This window comes from Saimiri boliviensis, chromosome 2, assembly GCF_048565385.1.
Source record: "Saimiri boliviensis isolate mSaiBol1 chromosome 2, mSaiBol1.pri, whole genome shotgun sequence".
In the NCBI taxonomy this organism is placed as follows: Eukaryota; Metazoa; Chordata; class Mammalia; order Primates; family Cebidae; genus Saimiri; species Saimiri boliviensis.
The window spans coordinates 79,145,460-79,164,445 of record NC_133450.1 but is presented as its reverse complement, the minus strand read 5'-3'; the positions used below and the strand labels follow the sequence as shown (position 1 = coordinate 79,164,445).

At 38.5% G+C, this 18,986-nt stretch overlaps 1 protein-coding gene across 7 annotated transcripts in view; it reads left to right on the top strand.

Moving 5' to 3' along the window:
* The first annotated feature begins 3,823 nt into the window (after positions 1–3,823).
* Positions 3,824–18,986, top strand: part of SEMA6D (semaphorin 6D) — a 589,870-nt gene continuing 574,707 nt past the window's right edge. For 4 of the 7 annotated variants that reach the window (XM_074393662.1, XM_074393663.1, XM_074393661.1 and 1 more), the window contains exon 1: positions 3,825–4,100. The gene's annotated coding sequence lies outside the window, so the exon portion shown is untranslated. Of the gene's footprint in view, positions 4,101–18,986 lie in introns of all 7 variants that reach the window. The other 3 variants (XM_074393659.1, XM_074393658.1, XM_074393656.1) reach the window with 1 other exon arrangement.

Sequence of the window (18,986 nt, the reverse complement as noted above, 5' to 3'; positions counted from 1 at the left end):
AAGTTTTCATCTTAATCCAATCTACTATTTGTATATTAGATAGTAGCATGCTGAACATTTGATATAACCTAATGGGAAATCTCACACGGGCAGAATAGACTTAGATTCTGTGAAAATATCTTAGAGGAGTCACATCATATCCTCTTTTCTGCTATGTAAGCAAGGCATCTCCAGCCCTAGACCAGTAGTGAGGGGTTAAATCTCATTTCAGTCCTGCTTTAAATGAGCATACATTAGTCCCAGTGAAGACTTGGGAAAGAAGGGTTAAAATGGGAAATGCATGAGCATTTGAAGAATCAAAAATGGGGCTGTCAGTATATCAAATAAAAGTACAAAGTCCCTACTTAAATTTGAATTTCAGATAACGAATAACTCCTTAGTAAAGGTATGTTCCCAAATCCCAGCGACTGCATGGTTAGTAACAGGTTGTAAAATAGAGGCAATTTGTTGTCTGAATATTGCATGGCACATTGTAAAACACTATTAGCTGTTTATCTGTAAGTCCTATATTTTATCTGGTGGTTTGAGTGAAAAATAAATCTAATACCTTTATCAAGGTTCTTAATTTAATGTACTAGAGCATCTCAGAGGTCAAGAGAGCCTGAATTACATTCTGGAAGAAATGTATATATTTTTTTCATTTAACAGATTAACACTTTTAACTATAATGAATAATGCAAATGTTCACTAATTATAGAATACATATTTAAAATTAAACCAGATATTGATTTTTTAATATTTTATTTTATTGTGGGAAGAACACTTAAAGGAGTTCATACTCTCTTAAATTTTTAAGTGTTTAATACATTATTGTTGCCCATAGGTCCAATGGGTACAGCAGATCTCTAGAGCTTGTCCATCTCGCTTGACTGAAACTTTATGTCTGTTGATTAGTAATGCCTCCTTCTTACTAGCACTAGGTAATTGCAGCACTATTAAACAATAATGCTAAAATCCTAAATATTAGTAAATTAAAAAAATTAAACTATCATGTACTTTAGGCAATATGGTTGGGTAGTGAGCAACAAGCCTGAATTTTCAAGTCTACTTTAAATAATGTAAGTGTATTCCAGTTATTTTATGTATGTATTATTTGGAGATAATGGCAAAATCTAGATTAGAAGGCTTTTATATGATATGCTAAGAGCTAAATTCTCCTCTCTTCCCCTCCTGCCTTCCTGACAAATGATTGGCTTCATTGGCCACAGAAGAGAAAATTGACCAATTGTTTGAAACATTTTTTTATTTCATCCCCAGATATTGAAAGTCACCTTCCAGATTTGGGAATTGTATTTTCATTTCGTTTGGCTGCTATAACAAATTACCACAAACTTAGTGATTTTTAAAAATATATGCTTATTTCTGTACAGTTCTGGAGGCCAAAAGTCCAAAATCACTTTCACTGGACAGAAATCAATACGTAAGCAGGACTGTGCTTCCTCAAGAAGCTCTTGGTAAGAACCCTTTCCTTGCCTCTTCCAGCTTCTGGTGGCTGCTGGCATTCATTGGCTTGTGACTGCATTATTCCAATCTTTGTCTCTATGGTCACATTCCCTTTTCCTCTTTCGTGTGTCCAGTTTCCTTCTGCCTCCTACTTAAAAGGCTCTATGATTGCACTTAAGGCCCACCCTGATAATCCAGGATGATCTCCCCATCTCAGGATTCTTAATTCCATCACATCTGCAAAATCTATTTTCTTCCATATAATGTAACAGAGGATCTAGGGGATCAGAATGTAGATATCTGTGGGGGCCACTATTCAATCTGCCACAGGAACTGACATTGCTCACTGCTGGGTCCTTGAGGAACACAAATTGGCTTGCAGGTGGGCTCAGCCAGGATTTGGTTTAGCAGGAGATGCCTTTCACCAATTGTAAAGGAGGTCCTAGAGTCCAAACGTGAAGGCTCAGAGATCTGACCTGCACACCTGATATCATGAGTATGGCCCATGTCCCTCTCATGTTTCAAATATAGGCCACAGGCAGGATGCGTTGTCCCATCACAGAAAGCAGTTCTTGTGGTACTGGGGTCAATTATATGTTCTCAATAACCTGAAGTTCTACCCATTTCATTACTGTCTCTTTTTCCTGCTATGATGCTAAGTGTGGATGGGTAAATATTCATTATTTTAATAATGCTCATTAATATCTATAGGTGCAAGGGATTATGGTAGGCCATTTAAAGCACGGTGGTCAAGAGAGCAACCTCTGAAGCAGGTTGCCAGGGATCCAATTCCTGCTCCACTAATTACTGGCTATGTGATCTAACTCTGTGCCTCTGTTTCCCATCTATAAAATATAGGCTATATCTCATAAGGATGCCCAGGATTAAATGAGCTATTATGTGTTAAGTGCTTGGACCAGTGGCTCGCTGCTATCTGATCTTTGGTCTAACTTAACAAATGTTAACTACTATTTATTTCAATGGAGAAACCAAAGAGATACGGAGCTCTGTGTGAGACACAGGAATAACTAAGGCAAGATGTGCAAAAAAGTAATTTTTTTCTCAATTTTAGGAGTTAAGACAGTAAGTTTAACAAGAGGTCTGAGCTTTGAGAGGTGTTTATTTTTATTTTTTAGAACTCTGTCTTAAGGGAGTAACTAAGGGAAGAGAAAGAGGGAGGGAAAAATAAATGCTATATTTGGAGGAAAGATGGTTGGGTAAGCTCTCTGTGGTTCTGGTAGGTAGGTTTCACATGTGGCTGGTAGTTTGGCCAGTTAAGTATTACATTAACACCAGCCTGATGCAGCTTGGGCTGGTGTGAAGAGCCACGGGATCTCTAAGGCTTAGGGACTTCACATTGGGAACCACCAGGTTATTAACCTTTCTGAGAATCATCTTAGAAAAAGTGGGTAACATTTACAAGGAAGACTTGTTTCCCAAGATTAAAAGAACCTATGAGCAATCATCCAGGTAAATGCAAAAAACTTTTGTTTCCCACAGGACCAATTATTTAGGATACAGGCCAGGCATACAAACTGGTCTTCTTTCGTTTAAATGCCACACAAAACCACCAAAGTTTGCCTCATATTTAAGGGGCATTCATTCCTTGAACATTGTTTGAATACGTACTGTATGCTGAGAACTACACTAGGAGCTGTTGATAAAGTTATGAATATGAGTATGAAATATGAAATATTTCTGCCTAGAGGAACTTACAAACCAAAAGTTCTGCCTAGAGAAATTTAAGGACCGGTAGAAGAGGAAGTAATGCCAAGAGGAAAATGCCACATGAGTAATAAGCATCAAGAAACTAGGAATGGAATGCTGAGGGAAGCCCTTAGAAACTTCTCATTGTTTGCAGAAACAGAGAAAAGTAAATATAAAAATATTTCCGTACAACAACAGTGAAGAAGGGGGCTCATTAGAAAATGACACGTTTGGCTTGGATTGGGGTAAAGAGGGTATTCTGGAACTTTGTGGGCTTTTCTGCATATGGAGAAAGCTGGGCTGACAGTCTAACTCCTAAGGCCAATGAACAGCAGCTGCGTGATTACTCTAAGGGACACCTGGGAATGCATTGCTATAATATTAAAAGTGTATGTAGCTCATTTAAAAAAAAAATCCTAATATGTAGTACACAATATATCTAAACCATCGCAAAGACAAAATCACAGCAAGGTCCTGCGCACCAGAGGGCCTGGGGAGATGCGAACGCAGACCCGAGGACCTTTCCCCAGCTCAGAGACCAAAGGGTTTTCAGAGCGGGGGTGGGGGCTCCCGGCAGGGGAAGTTCAGAGCGGAGGGAGCGGCAGGAGCACGTGGGCTGAGCGGGGGTGGGAGGACGCAGACGGAGGAGTCACCGGTGGAAGTGTCAAAGAGGAAGGCGTGGAGGGCTGCCGAGGTGACAGGGTGTGGTCTGCGGGGGAGCGGGCGGGCCCGGAGAGGAGAGCGGAGAGACCCACCAGGACGAGGCGGCAGCGGGGAGCGTGCCTGCGTGTCTCGGAGCGGTGACAGCACGGAGCGCCGCGCGGGGGCCGGGCGGCGCGGGGAGTTTCCCGTGCTCGCTAAGTGGAGTCCGTGCTCCGAGCTGCGCCCGCGCCTTCCGCCAGGGCCCGCGCCGACAGACACCTGCCGAGTCCGAAGCGGGAGGCCGCCAAGTAAGTCTCGCCTTTCCTCTCCGTGTCTCGTCCGTCGCCGCCGCCTCTTCATCTGAGGAGCGAGGAGCGGCGGACGGGGTTCCGCACGAAAAGCGCGCCGGGGAAGCCGCGGCGGCGTCCAGGAGGTTCCAGCCTCCGGGCGCGCCCGGGCCGGCGCGGAGACACGACCCCGAGGCCCGCCGCCCGCTTCCGGTGCGCGGCGCGGCCCGAGGCGGCGGCAGACTTGTGGGCACCGACACGACCCGTCTTTTGTGTGTTGCCCGATCCCAGAGCCGTGCCAGGCCGGGGGCGGGGAGGCAGCGGAAGCCACTTTAAGGCTCCTGGCCCCACCTCTTGCCCCCACCCCAAATCCTCCGGGATTTCTAAATGCCGCGGACTCGGCCGCAAGTGAGTGCCGAGCCCCCAAGCTGGGCGAGTCGGATCCGGGTGGGCGGCCGGCCGGACCGCCACGCCGCCCCGCTTTTCCGATTTTCTTTTTAGATAACGGCATCTAATTGGTGGGTGCTGGGAGGCAGGGCTGGCCGGGTGAGCACGAGTGCCTGGGTGCAGGCAGCGACCTACCTTCTCGCTTTTCTTGGGGTTTAGAGGGGAAGGGGTGGGGACGCCCACCGAGAGCCCCGAAGCCCGGAGCGTCCCGCGCTTAGCGGGCTTGCGCGGCCGGCGAGCCGGCGTTCGCTGGGTGGGTCCCTTGTCTGGCTCATTGTTCGCGGTGACTGTTCTCGGGGCCAGGCTGAGCGACACAGACACCGCTCTCCGGGCTGTAAACACAAGTGACGACCTGGAGGAGTGCGGGGTCCAGGCTGCCGGGAGGGAGAGGGCGTGCTCATTTTGGAAAGCGACTTCGAGCTCGGAAGGGCAATCGCAGTCGACAGAGAAAACCGCTCCTGAGTGCGAAACTTAGATCTGACTCTGATTCACAGAGACAGCCTAGTAAATTAAACCCTCGGAAACAAGGCACGTTATTTCCCTCATTGAAATTGTTTTCAGAGTGACGAAGATGGAGTTTTAAATGTTATTGACAGCCGGCCGCCTTCTCTTGCTAGCACCTGTTTCCCTTAAAGATTCCTGGGTGGGGTTTATTTTTTCGCCCCCTCCCTCCTTTTTTTAGAATGTGCATTTATTCCATGTGTGTCTTTAGCTAGTCGAATGGCATGGTTTTGGGAGGAGAATCCATTTTTGAAAGCAAAGTGCAATTTCCACTCTACAAATGGCCAAGCACTGGTGTAGACGTCCATTGCTCCCCCACCCTGGCCGCATGCTAATGTTCATGGAGGCAGATATGTGTACCCAGAATCAGAGGGAACCAGTTATCCTCAGTGGGAGATGCCAAAAGACTTCTGCATACAGTTTTCCTTTCGTTGGATGGTAGATTCTCTTATTTGACTTTCTTCCATTCTTTAAATTACAATGGTATCACCTGTTCATGGTGCCTCTTCCTTAGCCCACTACAAAGGAGGATGCATTTGCTGGGGAAAAAAAATGCCCTTTCTTTTTCTGAGGTCTGTGGGTAGTAATCAGAATAAGCTCTTGACAAGAGAGATTATTAAATTATTATGATTTATATATGTATGAGTATATAGGAATATATATATATTTATATATACAAGTTTACAATACTGTCTACAAATATACAATATATATGCATATGTGCATATATGTATGTATGTATATATATGTACATATATGTGTGTATATATGTGGTATTTGTAGCTGGTTGTAAATCCCAGTGTTACTAACACACTCATCTGCCCTGGTTATATTTCACTTTGACATCCTTGATGGACCTGCTAAGTGTATCAGTCTGATGAAGCCTGGAGTTGCAGCCCTCAGGAGAAGTACTTCACATGAACACCTCTCTATGACAGCAGTCTGATTCCACAGGGAAAAATCCTACATTGGGAGTGTTGTTTAGGGTATGGAAAGCTGTATGATTTATTCTAAGGAGAAAATAGAGAGTTAGGTAGAAGAGAATAAAAATGGAAACTGGGTAGGCATCCAGACCATATTTACGGTTCCACAAATATACATGTGGAAAAGTATATTTATTGTGTTCTCTCTCTCTTTTATCATAATGTTTGTAACCCCAGTGCTTTCATCACAGTATTTGTATCTCGTTTTGTTTTTTTTTTTTTTTTTGCTTAAAAACTATTATATTCTCAGCCTACATTATTTTACATTTTTGGTGTCAGTAGTGCCCACTAATTGCATTGGATTATTTTTTAATTGTTCTTTTGTCTACTTATATACCATTTCCAATTTAGTATAGGACCACATGAGCAATGAATCAACAAGGTTCTAATGAAGATTAAGACATGAAAAGTATTCACAGCTATGTATAAACTGTATGCTCATTTAACCATCTTCCCATATGACCAATTTTAGTTAGTAGCTTGTTCATCTTCTGAAGTCTCCAGACTCCAAATTCTTACCCAGATTGATTACTGCACTAAATCTTGATTGTGCAAAGAACAGAACTTAATTATTTTAGTCTCATTTATCAGTCAGCAGTATTTAGTGTTGTCAAGATAATTATATCATTGAAATATGCGTGACTTTAAAATATGTTGAAAAAGGTCCTTCTACTTGTTGGTAAAGAAAAAAAAATGTCCTTGTGAAGTCGTAATTTCACTGCTGTAGGCCCCTGGCCATTCGTGTTTATTGAGTTTACTCTTCCACATGAAGAATGAACCATTGTTTTGTTGTCTAGGAACTGAAGGAAGATGGAAAGGGGGCATAGAAAATGAAGCACTTGTAAACGTTATCATTTTCTCTTTTTGGAAAATATGTATTTTTAAGTAAATAACGATTATCTTAAAGATATGCTAAAACTTTATTAAGAGATCTATGAAAAAAAGAATTTTCAAAATTGAAATGCTAGCTGCTTCTAAATATTTATAAAAGGTTGGAGTGTACAAACACATGTATTTTTGAACCAATCTCAAGATTTTAATGTCTTCCTATAGAATTATGAACTGTTATTAAATTATTGTTATTAAAACATTGAAATCTCATCAAAACTTATATTTAAATGTACTGTCTTTTTGCAAGTGCTTCAATTGTAGTAGCCTGTTTGTTGAGATTTAAAAGAACATCATTGATGTCATGGTGTGCTTTGCATTTTAAAATAGTAGCTAATGAATTACAAACATTCATTACTCAACAACCTCTTGCTGAAATTTCTCAGGACCCCCAAATAGAGATTTATTTGTACTATATACTATCATTCATGCCCTTGCTGAGTTTATGTTGATACCCTTTTCTTCTTCAAAATTAATTGCCTTTTAAAGTAATGCTATGTTGAGTCTGACTCTTTTGTTATTTTTCTCCTATGTCATAAATTTCTGTGCAAGTATCTTCAGCATCGTCTGGTTAGAGGACTTACTGTGGAAAGCACGTGGGAATTTGTGGGGGAGGGGTTAAGAGAGAAGAACACTTTTATTAAACTTGGAGTCAGGACTAAAGACAGGAAAAGAAGGGCAGGTTTCATTTAATAAAATTCACTGAAGAATTTGTTTTTGACTTTTAAAAGTCCTAGCTGTGTAGTGCATAGTATACATTTGGGTAAATCAGGCACTAACTTCATATCGCATAAGGCAAAATAAGAAAGTTTCATGGTGCCTTTGCTTTGTTACATTTGAATGGTGGCTTTAATTCCATTCACTTTATAATAAGTATTAAAAACTATCTTCTGTGTGTTTTCTTATGTTGTACTTTTTGGGGGTGCTGTTCTATGTATGAAAAAATGTAAATTGTCAATGATTATTTTGGGAACATTTAATTTTAAAAGCTTAGTTTCTTCTATGAGTCTAGCTTTTATTAAATGTTTACTAAGAAAGGATGTTTGATTCAATTTTCATAACTAAATGCAACGAGAAACACATTGATTAAGTGATTCAAATAAGCTCGTTTAAATAGTAAATTTAGTCTTCTTTTTCACAAACTATTGTGAAGAAAATGTTTTGAATTAGATTTTTATTTTAATAACCAATATTTATTTAAATTTCCTATAATGTGAAGACTAACTTGAATGGATAATAAAAATGAAACATTTCTGAAATGAGGAGATAAAAGACAATGCAGATTAATGATTTTGTGTACTCATAGTACCTATCTTTTTTTCTGATAAGTTAGTATTTTTAATCTCAGGGGTGATGTGGATTTCTTAACTGATCACATTTTCTCTTTGCTTTAGGCACAAGAAACCTCAGAGCCCATGGGAGATTTATTAGTCATGTAAGACTCCTTGGAGTGCATATATGTGTTATCTTTCCAAATGACCTTACCTTATTCTACTTATGTATGCAATTTCTCTGTCATAATGTCTAATTTTGTTTTTTGATTTTCAATTGTGGAAGGAGACAGATCATCCAAGTTGACGTGAATAGGTGTTTAGAAATACAATCAAGTTTGCAAGTAGTTATTAAGGTCTAATATTGCAAATGCTGAGGTGACATGAGACAAAGGAGGCATGATTTCTGATCTAAAGATACTTGTATGCTGGCTGAGTGGAGAAGCCATAGACTCCTAAGGAATCAGCTCATAGCAAGTCAACACATACACACATCTATTGCACCAAAATGAAAGCCCTAACCTTGACTTTAATGACATGTCAGTTTCTAGAAAAACACTGTTATAGCACCAGTCAGAGAAGCTAAGTGACCGAATCTTTAAATTTTCTGGGCAACTAAAACCTAAGTAGTCTGAGCATGTCAAGGTAGAATTAAATGTTGAAAAAGTTATTGTGATTCCATTGTAGAGGAAACTCCTGTACACTACTCTTTCCCATTCTTTTTCTCCTTCCCTCTCTTCTCTTCCTTGACTACTCTGTCTCTCTACCATTGGCTTTTTGCTTGCTACCCTGACAGACCTGATTGACAGGTGTGACAATTCCCATGGCAAGCTAATCCCACCAGGCTGGCAGCTTTTGAAATTCTGTCTATGTAAATACAGTATTTGTTCGTTTAAGCGCCCACAGGTTGTTTCCCTTTGTACTTGAATCAACAACCATTTTCAGCTCTTACAAGAGACCACCCACAAAAATCTTCTTTTTGACTACAGAAAAACTGAGAGAGAGAGAAAAAAAAAATAAAGCAAAAACTTGGGAGAAAGAAAAGAAACTCACAAAACTAAATTACCACTAAATTATTGACCCGAGGTGGCATGTTTAGGCCAAGGCCAAGAACTCTGAATTAAACTTCCAAATCTAACCAGCTACCTATAGATATAAACCTGATTTTTATCTTCTCTGTCACCCACGTAGACATGACATTTTTTTCAGACATCTTGATTACAGTTAATGTTAAAGTCTAAAATGCAGATGTGTTGTCTTGAACTGAAATGAACTATCAAACAGGGATAAATAATGATCCTTTAAACTTGGCCATTTAAAAAGCACATTGGACACAACAAAAATCAGTGTATTAGTACACTAAATGTGCTTCCAATTATGATATAAATAGTGCATAAAGCTTTAAAATTTTCATCAAATTAATGTATCACTGACATGCAAATTAACTACTGCCGTCTATGGTGTATGCCATGTGATGATTTCTAATTGGCAAGTGAACCTCAGAGGATTATTTATAGATTACATGGCAACAAAGTGCGGGAGTAAATTCACATTGTGCGGCTCAATTCAAATTGGTGTTTGAGCTTTGATTCTCTTCACTTTTTCGCATCCCTTTTGATCTGCAAAGGTTCTCAGAAATAAGCTAGCTAAGGTGCTAAATATCTAATTAATAACATTTGGGCAGAGAATTTGTCTTCAAATTATCCCTAAGAGATTTGGAGACAAGATAACATCCCTTACTAGTTTATTCAGGTATGAATAACTTGTGGTCTTGGGCTGTGAATTTGAACTCCAAGATTTGGTAACATCCGTTTCCATCCAGAGCACGTAAGATCGATGCTCACACAGGAAAAGTGAGGTGAAAACTTGAAAATTTACCAAGTGAATTAATTTTTAAGAATAGCTGCTTTTAAAGATCTAAGTGGAAATCCTATTTTATTCTCTAATGGCAATTGAGGTTTCTTTTATCTTACTTTCCGTTTCAATTTGTGTATGAAGAATGCAGTGAGAGAATTACAATGTATCTGCAATCCCCATAGTATGCTATCAGCTCCAAAACTGGCCTTTCTTTATTCCATGTCTGTGTCTACCTAGAGGTAGAATGACCAAGCAAAAAATGAAGAAGTAAGTCCATTTATTCTGCACATTTTTGTTTATTATGTGTTTTATACATGACCTCATGAGGCAGTCAAAGATACATTAGCTGTAAATTCCTGCTTACAACGATCTAACTTAGGAAATAATATTATAATTTGTTAACCTTTTAGATGTCTATCTTTTATTAAAGATTTGTTGAAAAGAAACTTTCTTTTTGAAGGAATCTCCGTAGCTGGGTTTAAACTTGACAGTCTCGGATTGAGTAAGGTGGCTCACACTGGTAATCCCAGAACTTTGGGAGGCTGAGATAGGAGGACTGTTGAGCCCAGGAGTTCCAAACCAGCTCTGGCAAAATACAGAGATTCTGTCTCCACAAATAATAATAATAGTTGGGTGTGGTCATACACTTCTTTACTTTCTGCAACTTGAGAGGCTGAAGTGGGAGGAGCTCTTGAGCCTGAGAGCTTCAGAGAGCCGGATTGTGCCACTGTACTTCAGCCTGGGAAACAGAGTAACACCCTGTCGAAAGGTAGAATTTCAACAGTTGCATATATATATATATATATATATATATATATATATATGCATATATATATATATAAATATATATATTTGCAAATATATATAAATATATATATTTGACATTCTTTTTGTAAGAGCTGTGTTTGTGGTGTGTTTTGTAGTTATATTGAAATCACGAAAATATTTAGAAAATCTAAAAAATACATACAAATACAGTATTTATTATAATGATTTCTATCATCCTAAAGCTGAGGAAATAAACTAAATGTTGGATATGAGCAACACGTGGAAGTGAATACTTGGGCTATGTTTTTTTTTTTTTTTTTAACACTTTTAAATACTTTGTTCTTAGGCCTGTTACCTTTTATGGACAGGTGCCTTCACCAGGAATGAGGCCATGGTGTGGGTATGATCAAGGCAACTTGATTTCCTCCTGATGAAGACTTATAAGGAATTTATCTTTTGATTAGGAAAACCTCACTTAACTTCATTAATAAACATTGAATGAGACTTACCATGTGCCAGGTATTGAAATAAGGAATAAGTATTAAAAAGAAATGAAAAGGTAGCTGCTCTGAAGTTATGTAGAATACAATCAGAAATCAAAGGTATCAAATGAATGTTTAGATGAAATCATGTACATTAGCACAGGATGTTGGGGGGAGCTATAATGAAGGGTGCACATCTCAATTTAGGAGATAGTATAGAAAAGCTTAATGGGAGAATTGAAGCTAAAAGTTAAGTATAAATTTTGTACCTGAAGAAGCAGTAAATAGTAGTTCTATTATAGAATTGCTGGAGAGAAGACAGAAAAGTGACACACAGATGGAGAATCCAGAAAGTCCAGCAGGAAGTATCATTCATTAGATTAAGGTCATATAGCACTCTGGACCAGAGATGAAGATTTAGAAATGTGACCTGATTAAATCCAACATTCTTAGACTTTGACTACATCCATGAAGCTGAACATATCTAAGGGAAATACACAAACATGGTGTCATTTTATATTCATTAATCTTAAGTGTGTTCTTAAGGTTATCAGGTGATCTTACTGTGCTTCCTGCGTCTATTCTCTCTCTTAGGAGACGATGTGATACTTTCTCCTTTCTCCTTAAAGACAGTACCTCTGTCTACACCGTCACTCTCACATGAAGGCCTTTCTTCCTATTCAGTGATAAAATGGAGAACATCAGAAATGAACTTCCATTGACACTTACTGCCACATCTATCCATCTACCAGCACCTGCTCCCACATAATCTGCCTTCTTGCAAGTGTTCTCACAGAGCCTTGGTAGAATTTCAGCAGTTGCGTCTTAGTAGAATGCAGTGTAGAAATGGGTAAATGCAATTTGTCAATGAAAAAGTCTATTCTCCTACACATAGAACTTTCCTTTTTATTTGTTTAACCTTAGGATATAATCTGGGTTTCAGTCAAAAATTTATATAAAGGAAGTTTCTTGGAATAATGTAGAATTAGAAGCAATATACCTCCCAAAGACAGAAAAAAATCATGTTAATCATCATTTAAAAAGCATTTTTTTCAGAGAATAGCCATTGATAAGGTAAAATGAATGATCGAATATAAAAAGAAAAAGAAAAATACTATAAATAGTTTATCATATAATTTTATGATTGTACGTAGAAATGACCAGAAAAATGAACATTTTAAAAAGCTGCCCTATCAGATGTTGAGATATAAATTGTTGTATGTAGCAAATCTATTGAAAATATACATACTCATCTTGGAAGAGACAATTTGATGGGAAGATTCTGGCTACATAGAAAATGTCTGCTGAATAAACACAATAGAAAAATCATAATAGAGAAAACTATTGTACCATTTCCATTTCCAAAACTATTGTGCCTTACCAAGCATATCCAATCCACCAAGTTTCTTAGAATTAACTGCTAAAAGACATGACAAATCCACTTAATTCTTGCGATCTCCACTGCTATCCTTCTGGTCTGAGAAACCATTTTTGGCCTGGATCATTGCCTTACCTCCCATCAGTTTCCTCTCATGCTTGCTCTTGCATAAATAAAGATCTGAGAGGCCGTGTTGCATGGTATTTGAAGCATGGACTCCAAAATGGGCTGCCCGAGTACGAGTCCCAGCGGAGCTGCCTCTTAATAACTGTGAGACTTGGGGCAGGTTACGTCTCTTCCATTTTCCTATCAATAAAATTGAGAATATTAATACATATCTTGTAAGGTTGTTATGAGGATCAAATGAGTATCCCTAATATGAAAATACAAAATACGAAATGCTCCAAAACCTGCAACTTTTTGAGCACAGACTTGACACGGGAAATGCTCATTGGAGCATTTTGGATTTCAGATTATGGATGCTGAACTTGTAAATGTACTACAAATATTCCAAAATCTCCACAAAAAGATCTAAAATCTGAAACACTTCTAATCTCAAGTATTTCCAATAAGGGATACCTAACCTTATGTTTTAGGTATTTGTCAAGACAGAAATTAGATTATACTCGTCTCTGCTTAAAACCATCTAAAGGCTTCTCATTACACTTTGCATGGAATCCTTAGAGTCACATATATCAACTTCAATTCTCACCACTCTCTGTTTCCTTGATATTTCTATGAAAACAAAAACAAAAACCACAATTCATTCTGTCACAGGGCCTTTGTGCATGCTGTTCCCTTTGCCTGAAACACTTTTATTGACTCTTCATAGTTTCTTCATGTCCTTCATGTCTCTAGCTCTATCTTTTCCTTGAAAACCCTGTCCCTGACTTCTATTAATCTACAGAATACCTCCTACTCTTTTTTCCCCACTCTTTATTCTTTATTGTTTCTTTAATAGACCTTACCCCAATTTGAGCTTTTCTTTTGTTTAACTCTTTTTCCCTCTATTTCATGACTAGATTTTAAATTCTGTAAAACAAGGATAATGTCTATTGTGACTACATTGTTTCCCCTAATACTTAACAGAGAGTACAGCATACAGTAGACAACTAAATAAATATTGAGTGGGTGGATGGATGGATGGGTGGATGGGTGGATGGGTGGATGGATGATTGGTTAGATTGGCTGGCAGAGATTCTTACTATTAAGATCATGGAATTGTATTTCTGAGAGAAGCTACAATATTTACAATGTCAAATATATATGTCACTAAGGAGATACAGAAGGCTAAGTTACTAACATTCCTTATCACTTAGTTCTGGTACTTAATATCTTCAAAATGCTTGTCATTTGAGAGGGAGAAGAGGGAGGTAGGTGGACTGGGGACTCTAAATTTGAAGATACTTCAGGCCAGGGAAGACCTATGGAAATGGCAGTGTGGGGGCTAGGGAGTGGGCTGAGTTGAGGGAAGTATCAAGGTATTGATAGTCCAGGCATTCAAGAGGAAGTATCAGGCCAGCATTTCACAAAGAACCAGGTCAAAAATACTAATAAAGTAACTTCTTATTATCTTTAAAGAATGTTCAGTAGGGCTTTACAAACACAGTACCAAGTATGTGGATGAAAGATTTTTCTAGAAAATTACACTAGTTATCTGATGTCATGAAATAAAAACAAAACTCTTTTCTCTCTTTGACTCAGCCAGTTTTTAAAATGGCAATCAACTGGAGTATGTGAGTGGATCTGTCTATGTGAGTGGATCTATCTTTACAGACAAACTTTGTTTCGGATAAGAAGATACTTCATATGGAAGATGTTTTCATGTATTGCTTTTGGTCATAAAATTATAAAGACATGGGAAGTTTTGTGTTGAATGATGTTCTCCTTTTGTTACCAGGAGGTGTCACTACAGCTCGCTCAAACATACTAGTGCATTCTGTAGGGACCAACCGGTGTCAGCACTTAGCAGAATAGCATTACCTACAAAGTTCTCCAGAAAGTTACCTAAAGGACATTTGATGAACAAAAGAATTATTTCCAGATGCCTATTTCTCTTCCATACAAATATTCTTATGAATTAGCTGAAACTTAAAAACTTGCTTAATATTCTAGAAACAAATGCCATTTTTACTTTCCTTTCAGTGTTGAGTGGGGACAGTGGCCAAAAAAACAAAGAGCAGAATAAAAAGAGAAAAGATAGACACAAAGAAACCTGAAAAGAAGGGTGAAACAGTGTGCTGCGTGAAGACCCCGGAGCACATTGCTTTCTCACCTGTCTTACAGTGCATCGTCCCTTCCCTATTTCAGCCCTTTATTTCAACCCAGATAAGTCTAACTCTTTCTGCCAGAGCTGGGATAATTAGAACAAAAATGATGATTTGGTGTTGAGCCAATATACTATCCCAGATCTTTGACGTACGTAATTTTCTGTCTTCCCTGATAGCATTATAAAATAGGCATTAATACAAAAATTTTCCAGGGGAAGAAAATGAAAATCAGAAAGTTTGTTTGATTTGTGGTTATAATTGTGTATGTGACCATAGAGTCACTAGATGTCAGAACCACACTCTGGTTCTTTTCATGATGCCTCTAAATGATCACTCTTATGAGAGACTTTCCTAATGTCCTTTAACCCCTGACTCTGACCAATTTAGGTATCTCTTCTTAGGGTTCTATAGCAGCTGGTGCTCACCCTGTGTAAGAGTGAGCACTCATCATAACTGAGCACAGCCTTCTATTTTCTTGTCTACCTCTTCATCCAGAGTCTGAGCACTTTGAGGGTGGACACAATGTCTTGTTTCAAGAACAGAATGTAAGACCCCCCCATTAACTGGATAAGTGAGTAAGAGGAAAGGCTCACCTATAGATGGTGATTCAATGTGGGTGAGGACGTGGAAGGACAGCAGAGAAAGCAAGGACCCCCAGGCCACCTGCCTTCACCCACCACCATGGGCCTCAGGTGCTCCACAGCAACTTATCAATGAAGGGGAAATTTTCAGATTTTTTTTTTTTTTTTTTTGGAGTCATGGGAACAGGGTTAACCACCCAAGGTGGAGGGGATATTCATCCAGCGCAGCCGCCACATTGTAGGTCCACTAGGACTGGAGGAAAGTAACTGACATGTGAGGAGCTATGTGTTCTGCTGTCCTCCAGGTGGCAGCATGGCCCAGCTGTTGGAGACAAGATCAGCTGTTGGACATCCCTAATGCTGCCAGACTCAGAATTGTTCTCAGGGCATTCAGTGCCCTGGGAATGATTAATGGCGCTGCCCGTTCACTGCACCCAGAGGGTAATTGAGCCTGCAATATTTTGGAGGCTGCAGAGAGGCTTTCTGAGCCACTGTCTGATAGAAGGGGCTGTAACATTTTGGACATTATATCCCTTGAGAGACCTCTTAGAGGATATCTTGTGTGCCAAAAGAGATCTTTGGCAGAACTCTATATTCAGAAGAAAAAAGACAGTCCCCCTCCCCCCAAAACATGGGGAAATCGAACAGTTTTAACTGTTTTTTTTTTTCCAGAAATTTAGTTTGCTATATGTTCCATATTCTTTTTTCCTTCTTTGGTTCTGAAATAATATTCCTTTCCACCTGACTTAAAGCAAATCCCCTGGAAGGTAGCTTATGTTAATTGACTGAGTATTTTGAAAGCATGCAGGCAGAGCTATGTAAAATGTCTTAATTTAAATCAGCACTAAGCCCTTTCATATTGTAAGCTGCAGTATTTAAAAGTAAGATGATTGGAAATATCTAAAGTTGCACATGAGTCAAGAGAATGTGAAACATGTTAGAATGAGCTACTGGCATGAGGCTACAGCATTCATCCGTTTATTCTCAATATACACATAATATCAATTATAGAAGACAACCAACAAAAGATCTTAAGCTTGTCAGGTTGGGTTTGTGTGACTGCTTCTTTTCATTAGAATTTTGAGTAACTGGGAAAAATGCCAGATTATGAATGGTTTCTTGAATAGGGTATACTAGGAGATCTTAGCACTGTTGAGAAAAAAAATCACATATAAATTCAGAAAACCTTTGCTCATCTGTGTAGCCAAATGGGGAATCTAAACTTCCCTCTTTCTGTAGTTTGAATTTAAGTACGTGTGGTGGTGGTTTTGTAGCTGCTTCTGTGGATTCTTTAATATCACTTTGGTACAACAGTTGTTCTTCCCTAAACTGTGAGATTTTACTCTCCATCATAGAAGAGTCTGTCATGCTAGTCTGTGATGGTTTGAAGCTGTACTCTGTATAGGAGGTTATCTTCCAGATGTTTAGAGAGCCAAACTTAACTGGTTCTCTGTGTGCTAACACTTTTAAGTTTTCGCATGCAGTGAGTTTAAGGTCTTGAAATCATTGGAATAGAGTAGAAAATCAGAAGAACAATTAGGATGGCCTCTCAAATTCTATTTTAAATCGGATTACAGATGTGCATAGATTGCTATTCTATCTTGCTTGCTTTATTAAATTTATCTCAGAGATTGAACTTGCAAGTGCCTTTTTTTGTAATGAAGACCTAGGCTAAAGATTGAATATAAGGAGTAGAGAGAGGGATTTAATTGAATTAATCCACAATAGTTCATTCATAGCCCCTAATTTAACTACGACAACAAAATTAGGGGGAAAAATTCCTAGCATTAAGTCTTGTTTGATGATTCATGACTCAGTGAAACGCTTTTCTCAGCCTACCAGTTTCTTTGGCTGTTTTGGATAATTTATCAGAAATGTCTTGAAATCATCTCTTGACATAGAGATCTGTATTTCCATGCTGTCATTAATTATTACACTGTTTAATATATAAAAACACTATGCAGTACTCTATTATATTGTTATATTTCTTATCTTTTTGCTAATTTTTCAAAATAAATTATAACTTTTTGTCAATATCAATGTCATGTTTGTAACCTAGTAATAATTTTTGGATCTATTTAAATCATTTCCTTGTGGAGCCAAAAGGCTTACTGTGCCAGGACAGAGCTGGTATTACCTGACACATGTAACATAATGCCCTTCAACTTCAGCCGTGTTGTTGCAGATAGCAGATTTGCCTTCTTTTTTGTCTGTGTGGCTGAATGATACTCCATTGTGTTCATACCTCATGATCTCACTCATGTGGAATGTAAAAATATTGATCTCATAGATGTAGCGAGCGGGATGGTGGTTACCAGGGGGTGGTGCAGAGGGTGGGAAGATCTCAGTCAAAAGGTATAAAATTTCATTTAGACAGGAGGAATAGGTTCAAGAAATCTATTGTACAAACGGTGACTATATTTAATATACTGTATTCTTGAAAATCGCTGAGGGTAGGTTTTAAGTATTCTTACTATGAAATATGACAACTCTGTGAGATAATGCATATGTTGGTTGCCTTGATTTTACCATTCAATGTCAGGATGTGATATTATACAGTGTAAATATATACAATTATATTTGTCAATTAAAAATTAAATAAAATATGGATTCCATTGTATCTGAGACCATGTTGCTTTGTAAAGACAGAGGTCTGAGAAAGTGAGTTAGGTGAAAACAGTAACAGCTTGGCCTCTTCCTCTGCTTAGAAGGGCTCTTGTGATGTGTAACTCCCATGTGAATCTTTAACACCGAGGATGGACTAAGCAGGGACCTGGATTCACACTCACAATTAGATGAGATTAAATTTTTTTAAAATTTTGTTTGGGGAGGATAAGAGTTAATTAATTAGTAAGCAAAAGAGCCGGGATTCAAACTTAACTTTTTCTATACCCAAATCCCCAAATTTTCATTCTACTTCCTTGGCACCAATATTTTGACAAACTGTTGGTAGCAAAGGATAACAAAAATATGCAGTGACAGGAGGGAGGATACTTATATGTCAATGTTTTTATGCTTCTCTGAAACACCTAAAGGAAGAGATTTCAATGGATACAGTTTAGAGTCCTCCTCCTGGGAAGGAACTACCCTTGATATCATCAGTCTGAAGACTGAACAGGAAAAAGGAAGACGTGGAAGAGAAAAACATTGACAACCACTTTTACACTTTCCCCTTATTAGTTTTTTCTTTGTGCCTCAGCATCAGCAGTAAGTAATTGGGCTTTAAGATCATAAAAAGTTTCTCTATATAAGCCCAGTTGTTTGTTTATCTGTTTTTGTCTCTTTCTTTCTAGTTTTTCCACAAAATATTTGAGGAAGCAAATCTGTTAGGATAGTTAAATAGACCTATTGGTTAATGAAGAGGTTTATGTTAAGGTGGAGAAGAAAGTTATGAAAACAGATGGTTTCAGTTGCTCTCATTACCAGCCATGAATTACACCATCTGTAATTCCTGTGAATTCACATACATTTCCAGCAAGGT